Here is a 22,743-nt window from a genome sequence, read left to right as displayed (position 1 = left end):
CTACATTATTGCAGTTTTCTAAACTAGTAAAATAGGTCTGCATTATTGCTGCCAGCATTCTGAACTAGTAAATAGGTCTACATTATTGCAGCCAGAATTCTAAACTAGTAAATAGGCATACATTATTGAAGCCAGCATTCTGAACTAGTAAATAGGCCTACATTATTGCAGCCAGCATTCTGAACTAGTAAATAGGTCTACACTATTGCAGCCAGAATTCGGAACTAATAAATATGTCTACATTATTGCAGTATTCTAAACTAGTAAATAGGTCTACATTATTGCAGACTGCTTTCTAAACTAGTAAATAGGCCGACATTATTGCAGCCAGCATTTTTAACTCGGAAATAGGTGTACATTATTGCAGTATTCTAAACTAGTAAATAGGCCAACATTATTGCAGCCGGCAATCTAAACTAGTAAATAGGCCTACATTATTTCAGCCAGCATTCTGAACTTGTAAATAGGTCTACATTATTGCAGCCAGCATTCTGAACTAGTAAATAGGTCTACATTATTCCAGCCAGCATTCTGAACTAGTAAATAGAACCTAAATCACTGCAGCTAGCATTCTAAACTAGTAAATTGGTCTACATTATTGCTGTATTCTAAACTAGTAAATAGGCCTACATAATTGCAGCCAGCATTCTAAACCAGTAAATAGGTCTACATTATTGTAGTATTCTAAACTAGTAAATAGGTCTACATTATTCCAGCCAGCATTCTGAACTAGTAAATAGGCATACATTATTGAAGCCAGCGTTCTGAACTAGTATATAAACTTTCATTATTGTAGCGAGCATTCTAAACTAGTTAGTAGGTCTACATTATTGCAGCCAGCACTCTAAACTAGTAAATAGGCCTACATTATTGCAGCCAGCATTTTGAACTAGTAAATAGGTCTACATTATTGCAGCCAGAACTCTGAACTAGTAAATAGGTCTACATAATTGCATTATTCTAAACTAGTAAATAGGTCTACATTATTGCAGCCAGCACTCTAAACTAGTAAATAGGCCTACATTATTGCAGCAAGCATTCTGAACTAGTAAATAGGTCTACATTATTTCAGCCAGAAATCTGAACTAGTAAATAGGTCTACATTATTGCATTATTCTAAACTAGTAAATAGGCCTACATTATTGCAGCCAGCACTCTAAACTAGTAAATAGGCCTACATTATTGCAGCAAGAATTCTGAACTAGTAAATAGGTCTACATTATTTCAGCCAGCATTCTGAACTAGTAAATAGGTCTACATTATTTCATTATTCTAAACTAGTAAATAGGTCTACATTATTGCAGCCAGCAAACTAAACTAGTAAATAGGCCTATATTATTGCAGCAAGCATTCTGAACTAGTGAATAGGTCTACATTATTTCAGCCAGCATTCTGAACTAGTAAATAGGTCTACATTATTGCAGTATTCTAAACTAGTAAATAGGCCTACATTATTGCAGCCAGCATTCTGAACCGTTAAATAGGCCTACATTATTGCAGCCAGTAATCTAAACTAGTAAATAGGTCTACATTATTGCAGCCAGAATTCTGAACTAGTAAATAGGTCTACATTATTGCATTATTCTAAACTAGTAAATAGGCCTACATTATTGCAGCCAGCACTCTAAACTAGTAAATAGGCCTACATTATTGCAGCAAGCATTCTGAACTAGTAAATAGGTCTATATTATTGCAGCCAGGTTTCTGAACTAGTGAATAGGTCTACATTATTGCTGCCAGCATTCTGAACTAATAAATAGGTCTACATTATTGCAGCCAGAATTCTAAACTAGTAAATAGGCCTACATTATTGAAGCCAGCATTCTAAACTAGTAAATAGGCCTACATTATTGCAGCCAGCATTCTGAACTAGTAAATAGGTCTACATTATTACAGCCAGCACCCTAAACTAGTAAATAGGTCTACATTTTTGCAGCCAGCATTCTGAACCAGTAAATACGTCTACACTATTGCAGCCAAAATTCTGAACTAGTAAATATGTCTACATTGTTGCATTGTTCTAAACTAGTAAATAGGCCTACATTATTTCAGCCAGCATTCTGAACTTGTAAATAGGTCTACATTATTGCAGCCAGCATTCTGAACTAGTAAATAGGTCCACATTATTGCAGACAGCATTCTGAACTAGTAAATAGGTCTACATTATTGCAGCCAGCATTCTAAACTAGTAAATAGAATCTAAATCACTGCAGCTAGCATTCTAAACTAGTAAATTGGTCTACATTATTGCTGTATTCTAAACTAGTAAATAGGCCTACATAATTGCAGCCAGCATTCTAAACCAGTAAATAGGGCTACATTATTGCAGTATTCTAAACTAGTAAATAGGTCAACATTATTCCAGCCAGCATTCTGAACTAGTAAATAGGTCTACATTATTGCAGCCAGCATTCTGAACTAGTAAATAGGCATACATTATTGAAGCCAGCGTTCTGAACTAGTATATAGGCTTTCATTATTGTAGCGAGCATTCTAAACTAGTTAGTAGGTCTACATTATTGCAGCCAGCACTCTAAACTAGTAAATAGGCCTACATTATTGCAGCCAGCATTCTGAACTATTAAATAGGTCTACATTATTTCAGCTAGCATTCTGAACTAGTAAATAGATTTACATTATTGCAGCCAGCATTCTGAACTAGTAAATAGGTCTACATTATTGCAGCGAGCATTCTGAACTAGTAAATAGGTCTACATTTTTTGCAGCCAGGATTCTAAACTAGTAAATAGGTCTACATTATTGCAGCCAGCACTCTGAACTAGTAAATAGGTCTATATAATTGCATTATTCTAAACTAGTAAATAGGCCTACATTATTGCCGCCAGCACTCTAAACTAGTAAATAGGCCTACATTATTGCAGCAAGCATTCTGAACTTGTAAATAGGTCTACATTATTTCAGCCATCATTCTGAACTAGTAAATAGGTCTATATTATTGCAGTTTTCTAAACTAGTAAATTGGCCTACATTATTGCAGCCAGCATTCTGAACCGTTAAATAGGTCCACATTATTGCAGCATTCTAAACTAGTAAATAGGCCTACATTATTGCAGCCAGCATTCTGAACTAGTAAATAGGTCTACATTATTGCAGCCAGTATTCTAAACTAGTAAATAGGTCTACATTATTGCAGCCAGCATTTTGAACTAGTAAATAGGTCTACATTATTGCAGCCAGAACTCTGAACTAGTAAATAGGTCAACATAATTGCATTATTGTAAACTAGTAAATAGGCCTACATTATTGCAGCCAGCACTCTAAACTAGTAAATAGGCCTTCATTATTGCAGCAAGCATTCTGAACTAGTAAATAGGTCTACATTATTTCAGCCAGAAATCTGAACTAGTAAATAGGTCTACATTATTGCATTATTCTAAACTAGTAAATAGGCCTACATTATTGCAGCCAGCACTCTAAACTAGTAAATAGGCCTACATTATTGCAGCAAGAATTCTGAACTAGTAAATAGGTCTACATTATTTCAGCCAGCATTCTGAACTAGTAAATAGGTCTACATTATTGCATTATTCTAAACTAGTAAATAGGCCTACATTATTGCAGCCAGCAAACTAAACTAGTAAATAGGCCTAAATTATTGCAGCAAGCATTCTGAACTAGTAAATAGGTCTACATTATTTCAGCCAGCATTCTGAACTAGTAAATAGGTCTACATTATTGCAGTATTCTAAACTAGTAAATAGGCCTACATTATTGCAGCCAGCATTCTGAACCTTTAAATAGGTCTACATTATTGCAGCCAGTATTCTAAACTAGTAAATAGGTCTGCATTATTGCTGCCATCATTCTGAACTAGTAAATAGGTCTACATTATTGCAGCCATAATTCTAAACTAGTAAATAGGTATACATTATTGAAGCCAGCATTCTGAACTAGTAAATAGGCCTACATTATTGCAGCCGGCAATCTAAACTAGTAAAAAGGCCTACATTATTTCAGCCAGCATTCTGAACTTGTAAATATGTCTACATTATTGCAGCCAGCATTCTGAACTAGTAAATAGGTCTACATTATTGCAGATAGCATTCTGAACTAGTAAATAGGTCTACATTATTGCAGCCAGCATTCTAAACTAGTAAATAGAACCTAAATCACTGCAGCTAACATTCTAAACTAGTAATTAGGTCTACATTATTGCTGTATTCTAAACTAGTAAATAGGCCTACATAAATGCAGCCAGCATTCTAAACCAGTAAATAGGTCTACATTATTGCAGCCAGCATTCTGAACTAGTAAATAGGCATACATTATTGAAGCCAGCATTCTGAACTAGTATATAGGCTTTCATTATTGTAGCCAGCATTCTAAACTAGTTAGTAGGTCTACATTATTACAGCCAGCACTCTAAACTAGTAAATAGGCCTACATTATTGCAGCCAGCATTCTGAACTAGTAAATAGGTCTACATTATTGCAGCTAGCATTTTGAACTAGTAAATAGGTCTACATTATTGCAGCCAGAATTCTAAACTAGTAAATAGGTCTACATTATTGCAGCCAGAACTCTGAACTAGTAAATAGGTCTACATAATTGCATTATTCTAAACTAGTAAATAGGTCTACATTATTGCAGCCAGCACTCTAAACTAGTAAATATGCCTACATTATTGCAGCAAGCATTCTGAACTAGTAAATAGGTCTACATTATTTCAGCCAGAATTCTGAACTAGTAAATAGGTCTACATTATTGCATTATTCTAAACTAGTAAATAGGTCTACATTATTGCAGCCAGCACTCTAAACTAGTAAATAGGCCTACATTATTGCAGCAAGAATTCTGAACGAGTAAATAGGTCAACATTATTGCATTGTTCTAAACTAGTAAATAGGTCTACATTATTGCAGCCAGCAAACTAAACTAGTAAATAGGCCTACATTATTGCAGCAAACATTCTGAACTAGTAAATAGGTCTACATTATTTCAGCCAGCATTCTGAACTAGTAAATAGGTCTACATTATTGCAGTATTCTAAACTAGTAAATAGGCCTACATTATTGCAGCCAGCATTCTGAACCGTTAAATAGGTCCACATTATTGCAGCATTCTAAACTAGTAAATAGGTCTACATTATTGCAGCCAGTATTCTAAACTAGTAAATAGGTCTACATTATTGCAGCCAGCATTATGAACTAGTAAATAGGTCTACCATATTGCAGCCAGAATTCTAAACTAGTAAATAGGCATACATTATTGAAGCCAGCATTCTGAACTAGTAAATAGGCTTTCATTATTGTAGCCAGCATTCTGAACTAGTTAATACGTCTACATTATTACAGCCAGCACTCTAAACTAGTAAATAGGCCTACATTATTGCAGCCAGCATTCTGAACTAGTAAATAGGCCTACATTATTGAAGCCAGCATTCTGAACTAGTAAATAGGCCTTCATTATTGTAGCCAGCATTCTGAACTAGCTAATAGGTCTAGATTATTACAGCCAGCACTCTAAACTAGTAAATAGGCCTACATTATTGCAACCAACATTCTGAACTAATAAATAGGCCTACATTATTGCAGCCAGTATTGTAAACTAGTAAATAGGACCTACATTATTGCATCCAGCATTCTAAATCACAGTATTGCGACACTGTCGGCCTATCGCTTTGTGAAACATAAACATTAGGCTTAGCATGAGACAATGACGACCAAATAAAAATAACCTTGTATCCAGTAAAGCAAAGCTATAGTTGGCTGCAAGCATTTGCACCACATAATCAGATATTATGGATAGGCTGCCGCATAGATGTCGCAATTTCAGAACCATGGACAGTGATCGGTAGTCTATACTGAGGGGCTAATACCGACTTTGTGGGGGTCCAGAGAAACTGCGCTACGCCAGTGAGTTGAACTCTTACTTTTCAGGTTAGGGATAATGGAAGGAAGGGATGATAGGATGTTTCAGAGTATTCGGACAGGGCCCATGTCCAGGCCTGAAGGTAGTGACCTTTAACCCTACTGTGATACACATGTCATTTGATATGTTGAATCATCTAATGATAACAAAGAGAGCTATCATTATTTCACAACGGATATCGCAGCAGCCATGTCATCACACACCCACAAGTCCCCATTTCTGACATTGACACTCCTAGAAACTGACCTTCAGATGATTGTCTATCACAGAGTGACTCACACACTATCGGCTACATCAAAAATATATACACACACCCACACAAAATCTTACTGTACCACACATAGACCAACAAGTTTCCCTTGTAAATTTGACTTATTATGGATGAACGTCTATTTTTTACATCTTATTTCCGCGTGGTTACAGAGTTAAAAGAGAAACAGCTCAAAGGTTAAGCGTTTAAACATTCATTCCGAGTGGTTAAGGTTAGGGCTATGGTTGGGGAAGGCTTAAAACAAAATCTTTAAAAACAACTCCCCATTACCATCAAGTTTGGGGCGGCAGGTAGCCTAGTGGTTAGAGTGTTGGGCCAGTAACCAAAAGGTTGCTGGATCGAATCCCTGAGCTGACAAGGTAAAAATCTGTCGTTCTGCCCCTGAACAAGGCAGTTGGGTCTAACTGTTCCCTGGTAGGCCGTCATTGTAAATACGAATTTGTTCTTAACTGACTTGCCGAGTTAAATTACGGTTAAACATTTTTTTCATTAAGTATCATCAAGTATTCTCACAGCATTGTGAACTGCGGTGACTCAGTGGTCTGCATAGGCACAGAGTGCTCGGCAATTGTTTTTCTGCTTTTTTTGTGAGCACTTTTCAAAATGTCCGAAATCAAAGTCTATTTCTAGTGATCAGGCTGCATAGACACAGTGTGAACACCTGTGTTGTATTACACTAGTAACATCACACAAAAGCCTTAATGACCTGTCTAACATACACATCTTCTATTGTACTAGTAGGTCATAACTGTCTAACATGCATGTTCTACTGCACTACTGTAATTGTTCATCTCACATGATGTTCCATTGCCAGGTCACAAGGTTTAGTCAAATTTAGGGCCTTTATTAACCATAACAGTGGCATTCCACCTAGGACATATCATACTGAAACCTCAGTAACTGATTACACTGTTCCTGCACTGTCAGCCTCACTAACCTGTTTACCATACACTGCATGTTCTACTACACTGTTATCCTGAATCTCACCAGGGTGCTTGATTACACAACAGTTCCCTAGAAAGCACTGAACATGCTGCAGGGCAGGAAGAGGCTGTGGGCAGGGTTGACATGCTGGTGCCTGTCAGCTCATTATGAGAATACAGCGAGAACAGAACCGCCCACTGGGTTTTACTTCTGAAGAGAGCCAACAACTACAGGTTAAACTCAAATAAAGCATACTACTTAATGGCAAATAAACCTGGTAAATATCTCGTAGCCCTCACAAACCGAATACATGCTAAACCAGTTATAATTTTAAAAGATACGAAAGCGGTCATTAGAAACAACAATGTGATTAATGTGAATTTGAAATGTTTCTATGAAAAGGAATATAAATCAGAATTAAACAGTGGGATGGATCCTGAAGCCTTCTTAGACTCAACAACTCTGAAACAATTATCAGCAGACAAAAAAATAATCACTAAAAACAGAGATCACCCAAGAAGAAATATTAGATCCTGTTAAAACATTCACAAGGAGAAAAGCACCAGGAATAGATAGAATTCTATTCAACATTTTGGGACAAAGTAGCCCCCCTAGTTACACACATCACTTCAATCATTACTTCCTAGTTCCATGTATAAAACAGTTATTTCAGTTATATTAAAACCAGGAAAATCTGGAGAGTCCCCTGCTGATTATAGACCCATAAGTTGAATAAATTGTGACAATAAAATAATAACAAAGCTTATAAGCAATAGAATGGCAAAAGTCTTACCAGACATGATACATATCAATCAAACAGGGTTTATTAAAGATAGACACTTACAAATACAAGAACATGTTTCAGTTTAATACAATATGCAAAAAACAACATATAGATTTATCAATAATGGCTGTTGATGCCGAAAAGGCATAGTCTTGAATGGCCTTTTATATTCAAAACTTTGGAAGCTTTCAACATTCCAGCTGAAATAATACATTTAATAAAAAATATTGTATAAATATCCTAAAGCAAAATATACACGAATAATACATTATCTGATGAAATTGCTTTAGAAAGGGGCAAAAGACAGGGATGTCCTCTCTCTCCCCTGCTGTTTGCACTGTCAATTGAATGGCTTGCAAAAATAATTAGACAGGACTCAAATGTAACAGGTAAACATGAATATAAACTAAACTTATTTGCAGATGCTCTCCTGATATACCTGACCAATATTGAAAACTCAAATGGCCCCTTTGCTAAATATATTTTCAGAATACAGAAAAGCTTAGGTTATGAAATGAACGTGGGGGGGAATAATGGCAATAGGAAAAAGAAAAAGACTAGCTCACAATTTACAGCAATCCTTTAAGTGGACCACAAAAAAATATAGAACAGGCCACTGGGAAAAAAATTGTTGAATCAACGTTTTTTCCATGTCATTTTAACCAAAACATTTAATGTGACGACGTTGAATCAACAAGGAAAACGGATTGGATTTGGAAAAAAAGTCATCAACGTCATGGACTTTCATCTTATTTTCAACCAACTTTTTTAACCTAAATCCAATAACTTGGTTACATTTTTCGTTGATTTCACGTTGAATTCACGTTAGTTGACAACTCAACCAAATGGAAATGAAAACGACATGTTGAACTGACGTCTGTGCCCAGTGGGCCTCATTACCCAGGTGAAATGTAACTAAAGCATTACAATGATTCCCCAAACAAGCACGAATAGAGAACGTTCGCTAAGCATGTCGTTAGACCATACTGATAGGATCGACAGAAAAGCAGCTCTGCTCTCTTACCTTAACAGAATTATTCCACAATACTGACGACGGATCAGCTCCTAGAGAGATATTACCACCTATGGCTGGAAATAGGCTATTGAGGCGGCTTATTATGCTTCCCCAATAATAAAGCACTAAATAACAGATTGGGCACAGCATTGCACACAAGTTGCAATGCTGTGACTGGAACGAATTGCAAAAATCGCTGAAGCTGGAGACTTATATTTCCCTCACTAACTTTAAACATCAGCTATCTGAGCAGCTAACCGATCGCTGCAGCTGTACATAGTCCATCTGTAAGTAGCCCACCCAATCTACCTACCTCATCCACATATTGTTTTTATTTACTTTTCTGCTGTTTTGCACACCAGTATCTCTACTTGCACATCATCATCTGCTCATTTATCACTCCAGTGTTATTAATCTGCTAAATTGTAATTATTTCGCTACTATGGCCTATTTATTGCCTACCTCCTCACGCCATTTGCACACACTGGATATAGACTTTCTTTTTTCTATTGTGTTATTGACTGTACGCTTGTTTATTCCATGTGTAACTCAGTGTTGTTGTTTGTGTCACACTGCTTTGCTTTATCTTGTCCAGGTCGCAGTTGTAAATGAGAACTTGTTCTCAACCAAATAAAGGTGAAATAAAAAATAAAATACATTTTCAAAAAAGTTGTCACACATCATGAAACACATTGAGTCAAAAATTACAGACAGCCCAGTCGCAAATTAGAATTAAATTGATTGAACATTAAATAGATTTCAATACGATGGAAATAGCCTATATACTGTAGACCCATGTATATTTTAATGCAGTCATCTCGGTTTTCATTTGAAGCATAATTTTATCATTCACTCATTTCATCCTTCACAATTAAAAATACTTCAGCAACTTTTGTATTTGTAGTAAACTTTGTTTTGAAGTTATCTGCAGTCACAGTCAAACAGATAGCCTAAACATCTTGATTCTATGTTTAGCAGAGATCTAACGATGCACTTTGGCTGCTCTACACGTTACTAGCAAAGGCTCTGGGAAACACCTGGGTTACTAAATATACATAGTAAGAAGGCTCTAACGATGATCTTAACGCTACGAAGGCTCTGGGAAACGAGGCCCAGATCAGGACCTGTGAACCCCCTCCCTAACCCTCCTCAACACACAGATCACCTGCCAATCACCCACCGGACACACAGGTAACCCCACCCAACCCGCCCCAGCTACGTTGTGGAACACAAGTAACATCAGCAGCAGTAGCCGCAGCAGTAGCAGCATGGCTGTAGAATGTTGATGCCACCCACGCCTGCACGGTGCCAGATCGGCCTCCGTTCAACACCACCACCACCGCAGGTGAGTCAGATTACAGTAAAGGTGTTGCGCACCGTATAAACGCTAATTACAGAGTTACAGAGGCAGTAAATCTCTCATATACACACACACACACAAACGGTCACACTCATATCCACCCACACATGCATAGCAAAGGAAAACTACAGACTAGAGTCAGATCACCTGGATGATGATGTCAGAGTTGAACCTGTAGTAATATGAAAGGTCAGTAGGCCCACACATACTTCAGAAGACCCAGTGTTTCTGGTGTCCTGACCTGCTCTTCCACACTACTGAATAACTACCAAACAGTGAACTCTGTCTAGAGGAATCACTGCTTATAGTGGATATAGACAGCCTTTTATTTTTTAAAAGGTATTTAACTAGGCAAGTCAGTTAAGAACAAATTCTTATTTACAATGACGGCATACCCCGGGCCAAACCTGGACAACTGCGCACCGCCCTATGGGACTCCCAATCACGGCCGGTTGTGATACAGCCTGGAATCGAACCAGGGTCTGTAGTGACGGCTCCAGCAGTGAGACACAGTGCCTTAGACCGCTGAGCCACTTGGGAGAGTATGGGTGGGGCTATAGAGTATGTGTTACTCCACGAGGAGACTACCCCAGGGAATCTCCCGGTGTAACTGGGAGAGTGCATGTGCATACTTGCAAACATGTGTGCATGCGTGCGTGCGTGTGCGTGCATGCGTGCGTGCGTGCGTGCGTGTATGTGTGTGTGTGTGTGTGTGACGACTGGGCAAAGGGGAAGAATGCTCCCATTCAGTAGCCTGCCATTACACCAGTGACACCCCTCTGACGTAGGAAGAGATTTAGTGACACACAGATAAAAGCCTTCCTCTGTTCCTCTCTGTCTCTGTTCATCCATTCCTCTTATTCAATAGTGTCAGCCCAGCACAACTCTTAGTTCCCCAAAGCAAGTCTGGAGACTACCAGACAATAGTCTACCAAGGCAAGGCTGGAGACTACTAGACCATAGACTACCAAGGCTGGAGATTACCAGACCATAGACTACCAATGCAAGGCTGGAGACTACCAGACCATAGACTACCAAGGCTGGAGACTACCAGACCATAGACTACCAAGGCAAGGCTGGAGACTACCAGACCATAGACTACCAAGGCTGGAGACTACCAGACCATAGACTACCAAGGCAAGGCTGGAGACTACCAGACCATAGACTACCAAGGCTGGAGACTACCAGACCATAGACTACCAAGGCAAGGCTGGAGACTACCAGACCATAGACTACCAAGGCAAGGCTGGAGAACACCAGACCATAGACTACCAAGGCAAGGCTGGAGACTACCAGACCATAGACTACCAAGGCAGGAGCCTACCAGACCATAGAACACCAAAGTAAGGCTGGAGGCTACCAGAACATAGACTGACTACCAAAGCAAGGCTGGAGACTACCAGAACATAGACTACCAAAGCAAGGCTGGAGCTGCCAGACCATAGACTACCGGGGCAAGGCTGGAGCCTACCAGACCATAGACTACCAAAGCAAGGCTGGAGACTACCAGACCATAGACTACTAAATGTTACATAGACAACTAGAGAGTGTCCATGGTCACAGACTAGATACTGATAGTAGTGGACTACTGGACTAGAGAAAAGATAAGCCTCGGAACAGTATTTGGACTAGAGACAAGATAAGCCTGGGATCAGTATTTGGACTAGAGACAAGATAAGCCTGGGATCAGTATTTGGACTTGAGACCAGATAAGCCTAAGAACAGTATTTGGACTAGAGGCAAGATAAGCCTGAGAACAGTATTTGGACTAGAGACAAGATAAGCCTAGAAACAATAGTTAGACTAGACAAGATAAGCCTAGGAACAGTGTTTGGACTTGGGACTAGATAAGCCAGGAACAGTATTTGGACTTGAGACTAGATAAGCCAATGAACAGTATTTGGACTTGGGACTAGATAAGCCTAGGAACAGTATTTGGATTTAAGACTAGACATGGACTAACAGCAGTTTGGAATAGAGACTAGATAAGCCTAGGAACAGTATTTGGATTTGAGACTAGATAAGCCTTGGAACAGTATTTGGATTTGAGACTAGATAAATCTAGGAACAGTTTTTGGACTAGAGACTAGACATGGACTAACAGCAGTTTGGAATAGAGACAGTGGCACAGTGCTATTGTATACCACAGTACAACCTAAGACAGACTGAGATGGGGGTCAGAGGGGATGATGATGTGGGTCAGTCAGTCAGTCAGAGACAGCGTTAGGTCCAGGTATTCCTCGCTGTTTCAGTGTTGGGCATTCAATGCAAATCTACCATGAAGGTGTGTATGGAATTATATGTAACAGGTGTGTGTGTGTGTGCATACATTTGTGTGTATATTTCAGAAAGAACACACACACCTCCTATGCCGTGGAGATACAGACGATTACATACACACACGTCTGTCATGATGGCAGAGTTATAATCTGTCGTCAAGGCTGGACTATAATCCTAATCTCTTCCGTTTGTCTGTTGGAAGAGAATAGCAGGCTAATATGGCAGGATGAGGCCTACAACCAGAAAGGAAACATGGGCTAATACGTCACAACTATGAGGTCAGAGCAGCAGATGCAGCGGCCAAACAAACACACACACAGGTCTGTTAGCTCCACAGAGGGAACCCCCAGATCAGGGTGAGGGGTACATGTGTGGGTGAGAATGGGTGGGGGGCAGAAATAAACATATTCCACATTTAGACCTCTTATTGATTATTTAATTAATTCATCAATAAGACGAGGTCTAAATCACAACAGTAGATCAATACTCCTACTGATTTTCCACTGTTGTGATTTAGTCACGCTGTGTATGGCCTACCTGTTTCCCACATAGGCCTATATCCATAATTGACAGAAAGTTCCTATTAATTTGTCATAATTAACATTACAGAGCAGTGCACATGAAACTAATAAATCCAGACCTATCTCCAATAATATTATATGGCTGTGATTAGACCTTGTCTAAATAATGAATTAATATGTGGTCTACGTTTTGGCTAAAATAAACACTGCCTTCACATGTTTAGAGACTGTGTTGAGACTATAATTGTGGCATACAAGTGTAGACCTATGGTTGGTCTAAAATGCCCAGGTCAGTGCATTGCATAGCCTACATTGAGTGGCCCTATGGATGCAGCAACAGGAATTATTTGGCTCAGTGTTCTGTCGTCATTCTGCAACATGCAGATGGTCTCAGAGCAAGGGATCTGACGCTGCATGCTTTATTGGAAACGTTGCTTTGGAGGAGCAAGTCAGTGTGTGGGTCAGTAGGTACAGTATGTGTTATTATTAGATACATTCACAGATAGTCAACCATTACGTCCTTTTTTATATGGGGCTCCCGAAGTGGGCAGCGGTCTAAGGCACTGCATCTCAGTGCTTGAGGCGTCATTACAGACACCCTGGTTCGAATCCAGGCTGTATCACAACCGGCCGTGATTGGGAGTCCCATAGGGCAGCACACAATTGGCCCAGCATCGTTCGGGTTTGGCCGGTGTAGGCCAACCCCGAAGAGGCTATCCCCGCGCACGCGCGTCGGATCACACAGGTTCGCTGCGTCCAGCGCGCGCTCGGGTACTTGTGTTAGAGGGATTTCAAGCCGAGAGCGGGGGATTCCCCCGCGATCTCCACCTCTGCGCTCCGATGCCTTGCCAAATGAGGGCAGTTCTATTCCATCGTCATGTTAATAATTGCGGTTGTTTTTTTACTCCACATGTGAAGCTTGCTTAAATTGCGTGTTATTCCAGTTTACTCCATTTGAGGTTTACATAAATTGTATCCCCAATACAACGGATGTTGCCTTCATACGTAGCCTAGTTTATGTTAGCTGAAAGCTAACTAGCGCTGTAGCTACAGAAACTCACAAGCCTTCACTTTCGCAAACCTGCCGGAAAGGGGTTATCCTCGGGTCTAGTGAGATATTCCCCGTCTCTCCAAATTCTCCTCCCGTTTGGATATAAACCCGTAAACTGGACTGGAGAGAACTGACTAATGCTCTCCGGTTGCGCACAGCACGACTCTGATAAACCATCTACTTTCTCTTTCAGCCCGACGGTCACCTGACTGTAAAACTATCCCCGGCTTTATTAACTCGCCAACATTAGTTTCCTACACGGCTAATTTAGTTAGCCAGCCTATCTCAATCGCTTCTAGGTACCCAAGTACCGTAGTAGCCAGGTCAGGGATATCGACAGGTTGCCCTCTGACAAGTAGAAGCAGGGACACGCTTTCCGCTAAAAATACCTGTCCACGACTATATTTGGCTTGGCTGGATCACAATCACATCTCTAAAATAGTCGGTCTCGCCCCGGCACAATGAATTGGGCCCTCTGCTATCTCACACAGCCGCAGCGCCAGGGTCTAAATTTAGCTACAGCGCTTGCGTCAATCACGCGCTTCAGTGCGTCAAGCCCTGACCCCGCCTCCGGGGGCTGATCATTGGCCAGGATCAGAACGTGGCCAAGAAATACGCGTCTAGTGATTGGCTGTCGTTGATTTACTGTTCTCAGTGGCTCCAGCTGCCTCGTTTATTGTTGAGTTTGATGGCTGCGCCGAGACTCTAGTCTAGAATAACCACTACGCACACACAGACCTGGCTCTTTCATGGGAAGGCTCACACAAAATCATTATACAGTATTTGTACAGTAGGCTAGGCTATTGTTTTATTAAATGATCAGCGCCAATAAAAACTGTAGGTAACACATTACATTACTGTGTCCTTATTACAGTGTAATTATTCCTGTAAGTACAGTGTAACATGTATTGAAGTGAACTTGGACATGTTTTTAACAGGCTGTTGTTTCACAGGTTGTTAAAAGCCTGACAGACTTGAGGTTAATGAAACAGATATCAGAACAGAGAACGCGAGTGGAGAGGCATGGAAAAGGCAATTGGAGAACAGAGATGGAGAAGTGTGGGGGAGAGGTGGGGAGGTAAGTTGGAGGGTAAGGAGGAGAGGTGGAGGGGTGAGGTGGAGAGGTGTGGGGGAGTGTTGGAGAGGTGAGGAGGTAAGTTGGAGGGTAAGGAGGAGAGGTGGAGGGGTGAGGTGGAGAGGTGTGAAGGAGTGTTGGAGAGGTGTGGAGGAGAGTTGGAGGGTTGAGGAGGAGACGTGGTGAGGAGGAAAGGTAGAAGGGTCAGGTGGAAAAGACATGTTGAGGAAAGGTGAGGAAGCAAGGTGAAGAGGTAGAATGTGGAGGAGAGGTGGAACGTGGAGAGAAGAGTTGGAGGGGTGAAGAAGTGGAATGTGGAGGGGAGAGGGCAATCATGTTCAAGTTATCTCTATTTATCTCTATATCTCTATATATCAATAGGCCTGGGGGATTGTTTGAGAATCTCTGGTGACTGGGAAGCCCCCCCCCCCCCCCCCCCCACACACTCCCACTTTCCTATTAGGTCAACACTGACTAGATTGGATAGGTAAAACAAGGTTTCCATTGTGTGTGAAGTTAAATGCAAACAGGTGTATCCAATGTTTGCTGTACTCATCAAATGTATCATCATCAGTGGGCTCTGTTGGAGCTCTTGACTATTTGTCACATCAAACAACAAAAACCATTTGCATGCTGATGTTCATTAGGTTACTGATTTAATTTGTTTAATGCTCAGTTATTTGCACTTCATAAGAGGAAAATTATTATTCTTAAAAAATGATACCCACTTGACATATGTGGCTGATGATGTGGTGTGGCAGGGTGGTCTGGTTTAAAGAGCTGAAATAGTTTGATAGGCCTACATAATGGAGTAGCCTATTTACAGACTGTTATGAACAGTTGGCTCATTCTTCCCCTCTCCTTTCCGCTGTAACTATTCCCCAGGTCCTTGCTGTAAATGAGAATGTGTTCTCAGTCATCTTACCTGGTAAAATAAGGTATAAAAAATTAAATACAAAAATGACAAATTAATAGATTATATATAAACTATTATGGTGGAAAATGCTTAATAAAAAAACGGTTTCAGTTCCCGGAAATGAATGTGCAACTACCAGAATGTAATGGAAATTAACTACATGTACAGTAGGCACTTGCTCGCCCTCGCCTGGGCATTTCTGGAACTATTCAGTCGTGAAATCATAAGATCAACTCGCTCTCACTCAACCATCGGTCTCTCTCTCTCTCCCTCTCGCTCTTTTTCTGGCACACAGCGTGCGGGGCTTATGTGTCTAGTACTGTACGGCGAGGCCGGGCCGAGGGAGCTCTACAGTGAGTGACGTCACCTCTCCCATGGCGTCACATTGACGTAGCGCATACCAGGCGCTCTATGAGGAGGCAGACTCACATAAATGCTGTATTAGACTTTCTCCCTCAGACCGCGCGCATAAACAATCCCGCACTACGGCTTTACATCTGCGCGCATCATCACTGGCACATACACAGGATCACTCTGAAACACACTTTTAAAACACACATCGGACTATATTCTAGCCTACTTTCCTTTAGAATAATTAAAAGGAAAAACAAAAAGAAAGAATAACTTTTTTTTCTTCTGTCGCTTCATCCTCAACAAGTTCTGCAAATATGCGTGTTACTTTTCAGCAGCTTTGGTAATTTTTGTAATTATTCTGGATCTATACAGGAGACTTTATGTTGGGTTAATAACACATGTAAAGACGGAACCGCTACAGCAAACAAGTAAGTTACTGTCTTTACTTCTGGGAATTAATGACTTTCTCTCATTTCTAAAGACCACTTAATTAATTATTACATTAGGCTACTAGACTATTGGTCTCATAGAGAAACATAATTAGTTGTAGGTTCCCCTGCACACCGGTTTGTTATATTGTTAAAACACGAGCGCTGTCTTTAACTTTCTCCTGCATGATGACCTGTTGATTTGGCAAACTCGTGAGCTCGGGAACCTCGGTGTGTGTGTTTGGTGTCACCGAGGGCAGATGGAACCGAATTTGAATTTAATTTGCTGAAGGAAGGTATCATATTCTTTGTGGTTGTCATGGAAATGGATGCCTCTCAGTCAGACAATGAAGTGGGAGACATAGGCAGTATTGGGCACTAATGGAGCTGAGTGAAGAACACAGACAGACAGTCAGACAGGCTGAGAGTAGAGGAGGGCTGACATCAAGGCTCTTATTATCTCCACTGTTATAAAGGACATTATTGTGTATAAATTCAGCTTTATGTGGACATCATGTTTGATGCCTTTGCAATAGTTATAAAACAAAACACATAGTTTGTTGTACGTGTGTGAGTGAGTGTGTCAGACTAATACCTCGCCATTTATTCCCGGCTATACGGGAATAGTTGAATTGGTAAAACCCTTGTTGGTCCGTGTGCTGGGTGAATATTAGCCCTGGGCCTATAGTACAGACATCTTACATATGAGAGTTTTTCATGAGACGATTTTATATTATTGAAATAAATCTGACTGCAAGTTGCAGAAGAACATGCAGGCAGCCTTAGTTTAATTTCAAATGATTTATGTTGACATCATTTATCCCAACAGGTAGGTTTCTCCTAGTTTAGAACAAACAGTGTGATTATATGCCTACAAAATAAAACATATTGTTTTATAAACACTAGTACAGCAGGTGACCAACCGTAAATGTCCTCTGTCACACTGTCTGTCACACTGTCTGTCTGTCTGTCTGTCACACTGTCTGTCGTTTGTCTGTCTGTTTGTATTTCTGACTGTCTCTCTAAATGTCTGTCTGTGTGTAGCATGTGGCTTTTCTGAATTAGACAGGCCTGTCATTGCTCACATTATTGCTCACATGATTAGGGGAAACAAATATTGACATTAACAATGTCAATGTTTGATCTATAGCCTTGCTTCTTTCTGAAGTTGAAGTTACTGCCATTGAACGTGGATCTTGACCTAAATGTCATCCTGGAGCAAGGAGGTCCATGACTTGAAGTGAGGCTTAAGGTTGGTCTGACCACCCAGTCTGGTATCATAGACTAGACATAACATAGTAGATGTAAATCCAGGACACTCAAATGAGTATGATGTGTTATGTTTGGTATAGTTACATAAGACCGTTGGTTACTTAAGGAAAAAATGAAAGGTGGTTAGTGTGGATGGGTGGGCGTATAATGTAAATGTCTAACAAAAAGGTTGCGTGTTCCAATCTCATCATGGACAGCTTTAGCATTTTAGCTAATTAGCAACTTTCCTACTACTTAATAATTTTTAGCTACTTTGCAAATCCTTGGCATGTCAGCTAACTCTTTTCCTAACCCTAAACCTAACCTTAACCCTGTAGCTAACCCATCCCCTAACCTTAACCCTTTAGCCTAACTCCTAATCTTAACCTTAACCTCTAACCCTAACCCCTAGCCTACCTAACGCTAGCCAGCTAGCTAATGTTAGCATTAGCCACCTAGCTAACTTTAGCCACAACAAATTGGAATTTGTAACATATCATACATTTTGCAAAATCATAACTTACTGTATGTTTTGCAGATTCGTAACACATTGTAGGACACTTGTAATTCATAACATATCATAAGAAATGGATGATGGACATCCAGAAATTAAAACCATTTGCAACATAACATATCATACTAAGTGGAGTGCCTCAGATTTACTACAGAATAATAATACATGCTCTGAGACCAGGTTGGACCCCCAGACCAATACCCTACTTTGTTTTACATTTAGGAATCAGTCAGATTCTCAAATATATCGGCCAAGTTAAATTCAACTTTTTCATCTCCTATTCACACAGCAGTCTCTGGTCCATATCATTTCTTTGAAGGCCAGAATTTGTATCTTTCACTATGAGATGTGTGGTATGAGTTTCTCTCAGGCGGTTTAAATTGGTTTTGGGCGTGTAGACAGAAACACACGCACACGCACGCACACACACACACACACACACACACACACACACACAGTCTCCTCTTTTTGACAGCCTCGCTCCTCAGGGCTAATTTACTGTACTTGTATATTTCTCCAGCCCTCCTTTATCTCCTCTCTTTTCTCTCTCTGTTTGCTGGAAGCCTCGCGCTGACTGGCTTATTGGCGTGGGGGGCTATACCGGCGCTTTGGGGCGCGTGCTTCACGGCTCTTTCGCAGTTCTCTAGGTTACCGGGGCGCTCGGCCCAGCACCCACCGGCCGGCTCGAGAGAGAGAAAAAGAGAGAGAGAGGAGACCCTTCTGCTCTGTGTTCACATTATGGACACACACAGACCAGTGCAATTGTAGTTTTTTTCGTAGCCCTTTTGTCTACATATCTCTGTATGTTGATGGGAGACTCTGTTACAGAGGAGTGTAAATGCCTTTTTTTAGGCTGGATCATGTTGTTGAGTTGAATTGTATTGTTGTATATATTAATTCTGTAATGTATTGATTGTTGCTGCCTTCTTGGCCAGGTCTCCCTTGAAAAAAAGAGACTCTGGGTCTCAATGGGCTTTTCCTGGTTAAATAAAGGTTACAAAAAAATTGTTTAAAAAATGGCCTATTTTAAAAAGCGTAAAATGCATATAGCCTTTTTGCCCTCAAAAGCGTTACAGGCTATTTGCTTTATGTCGGTCTGTGGTCTGACACCGATTCAATATTATATATTACCACAGCACACTGAATTACAAAACAAATAACAAATAATGTCATTGAATACAATGACCTCCACGTCTATGAAGTATAAACAATTGAGACAGAATATTACATTTCCTCTCCTGATTAGCCAAGCATTCTGGTGTGGTAGAGATTGAAAGACTGAGAGACTGAGAGAAGCGACTGTGTGTATCCAGGTGAGGTTCATGTTATTATGGAGCCTAACTCATTCTCCAGACATTGAGTGAATAATAGGCATAGAAACATGTCAGACAAAGCAACAATAAAAAACGTGTTAGATCCCTAGGCTATAGTTTTAGATTTTGTCAGCCCGCAGGCCTATTGGAAAGTGATAATGTTAAGAACCTATCCAAACAGAGTTCAGCGGTACAATGATCTCCAAACAGACTGCATGTCTCCCGGCCGGGACGGTTCAGAGAATGAGTCCGGAGAGGGAGGACTGGTCCCCGGTTTACTGGAGAGAATTAGTCCGGGTATGGGTCAGTGTTTGTAGGTGAGTGCTGCAGAGAGGGGGCGCTAGGCGCTGTGAAATCTCTTGTCTGTGGTGAGCTGTGCTCTGGCTGGCAGCAAGACGCACTGAGAGCGGAGAGGTTTCGGTTCTGAGATTCAGAACTTACTCAGGTGGATATTGTAACCTATTTTCTCTTTCCAATAACGAACCCCTTTGAACCCTGAGACCTGTAGTGCACGAGCCTCAGACTAGCGCGGGAATGAACCACCGGCAATTTGAACAAATTGATAGACACTTGTTTTATGTATTGCAAATAACTAGTTTCATTTAATATTATTGTTTGTTTGAAAAAGTTTTAATATGATAATTGAATAGATTCATATGATATTTCACGATATAGATAATTGTTATATTTAGATATTATTTTTATGCTGCTCGCAGGTGAAGTGATTCTAGATTTTCTTTTAGTCTATATTCTTTTAGTCTATTCTCATCAATCTTTAATATTTTACTTTTCTAAGAGTTGAAATTGGAATTCAAAATTATTGCTCTATTTCTGAGTTGTAGGCTAAATGATATAGAGAGGTTATAGATAATATCTGTTCACTTCTGTATTTGGTGAAGTATTCATTCAACGAGCGCTATGGGATGTTTGCAGATTTTATATTTGCTAAATTGTTGTATAATTGTACTTATAATAATGTATATTCCTCCATTCTTCTGTCGCATGTCTGTGGATCTCTCTTTCTAGGTCTGACCTTTTATTCTGCATCACACCTCTACGCCTGCTGGTTTTCCTCCTCATCACTGAGAATTAATTTTATAATGTTCATGTTTTAATTTCTGTGCGTTTTGTTCCATCCGGGTAATCTGTGTAGGCTGTATTCTGTGCGACTTTATTCCGCTCTTTGTGATTGTATTGTATTTATGCAGTAAGCTATGTCATGCGTGTCGGTGTGCTTTGGAAGTTCCCATGTCTCTGGTTGTGACCCGGTGTTTCTTTCCTCCAGACCCGGGTTCGGAAGAGCGCGCCCAGCCGAGCTCAGAGCCCCGGCTACCGGACAGTCCCTTCGAGTCCTCCCTGCTCCCGGTCCCCCACCACAGTCGCACCAGTCCCCAGCCCCCCACACAGAACACCATTCAGCGCGAGGCTTTCACACCAGGTACTGAAAAACACCGGGAACCGGCCCGGGTCGTCGTCGCACCTGTCCTGAGTTGGTGCTTTTAAAACCTGTTTCAAATGCACGTGTAGTTTTCAAACTATTATTCTGCCATGTGTTTCTTCATTCAGTCAGCTGTATCTCACTCTAGGTCTATAGTGCGTTTATTTTATTAAGTACAATATTAGGCCTATATATTTAGAAATGTTTATATAACAAACCATATAGTTTAGACCGACAACATAATTTATTATTTTAATTTAACCGATATTGTATGGTCTAAATGGTAATTTAATATATTCCAAGTCAGTTCTGATTTATAATTCTAAGCGTGTTGTGTCAGTGAGTGCGCGCGAGTTGACATTTCCATCTGCAGATATGGGGACGGAAATAGTCTTCTGAAACTAGACACACCGACTTTAAAAGCAGGACCAAAAAATCGAATTAGTCAAATCTGTAGATATCGATCTGCTTAATGAACTTAATGAGGTTAAACGTCTTAAACCTTGGAGGCCAAAATAAAGTAGCCTAATTTAAAAGCACATGTATTTTCTCCTGATAGATTAAGGTGATAAAGGTAGGCTGTCCCGCCCGTATACGGACACATGGTGCCCTCGAGACTGCGGTTAGATGCGACCACAGCCTCAAGGACAAAACCCCGTTCTGGGTTTCTGCATCATACCTGTATTTATATCAAGTTTACATACTGGTACATTTCATGAATGTGAACAAGCGGTTTACGCATGTGCGGGTCAATACCCGTCCAAAAACCAACACACAAAATAAGATTTAGATCGAATGTCTCAAATCGCTGTCTGCTATCAATCTGTTTCAATCTGCGTGTGTGTGTGTTTTGACTGTAATATTTAGGTAGAATTATCAAGTCTGCCCATATGAGTGACCATTATGTTTCCTTGATCGATAGAATGTATTATGTATTTACTTATGCACTTCATGTCTTGTTTGTTAGATCTATGGCATTCTGACAATGAACAAGCACGCTCAGTTTTTGGAACGGATGCATTGTGTCCAGTTGAAATGCACACCTCGAGGTTAGAGACTGCTTCTCTCTGATCATCATACCACACACGTACACGTACACGTGCACACACACACGCTTATCCAGCCAGGTCACCCGTTATAAATTCAGTATTCAACTTCCATCCATGTCTGTGCAAGTGGGGAGATGACGTGGATGTTGTTTCTGATATTTTTGTTTTAAGCCTATCCCAAACCTTAACTTTACTTTAACCATTCGAAGTTCATGTCTGAACTTTACCCTAAATTGAACATTTCGGAGTTATTGTCCAATCTTAACCTTAAACACACGAAATTTGAAGTTTGGAACAACTTCGAAAT

The 22,743-nt window shown here is 40.3% G+C and overlaps 1 long non-coding RNA gene across 1 annotated transcript; it reads left to right on the top strand.

The window, feature by feature from the left end:
- Positions 1 to 16,501: 16,501 nt before the first annotated feature.
- LOC115184292 (uncharacterized) lies at positions 16,502 to 22,638 on the top strand. Its single transcript, XR_003874263.1, has 3 exons — positions 16,502 to 16,871; positions 21,235 to 21,387; positions 22,355 to 22,638. It is a non-coding gene; the product is annotated as an uncharacterized LOC115184292 (long non-coding RNA).
- Positions 22,639 to 22,743: the final 105 nt, after the last annotated feature.

Source organism: Salmo trutta, unplaced genomic scaffold (genome assembly GCF_901001165.1).
Source record: "Salmo trutta unplaced genomic scaffold, fSalTru1.1, whole genome shotgun sequence".
In the NCBI taxonomy this organism is placed as follows: Eukaryota; Metazoa; Chordata; class Actinopteri; order Salmoniformes; family Salmonidae; genus Salmo; species Salmo trutta.
This window is presented reverse-complemented; position numbering and strand designations above follow the sequence as displayed.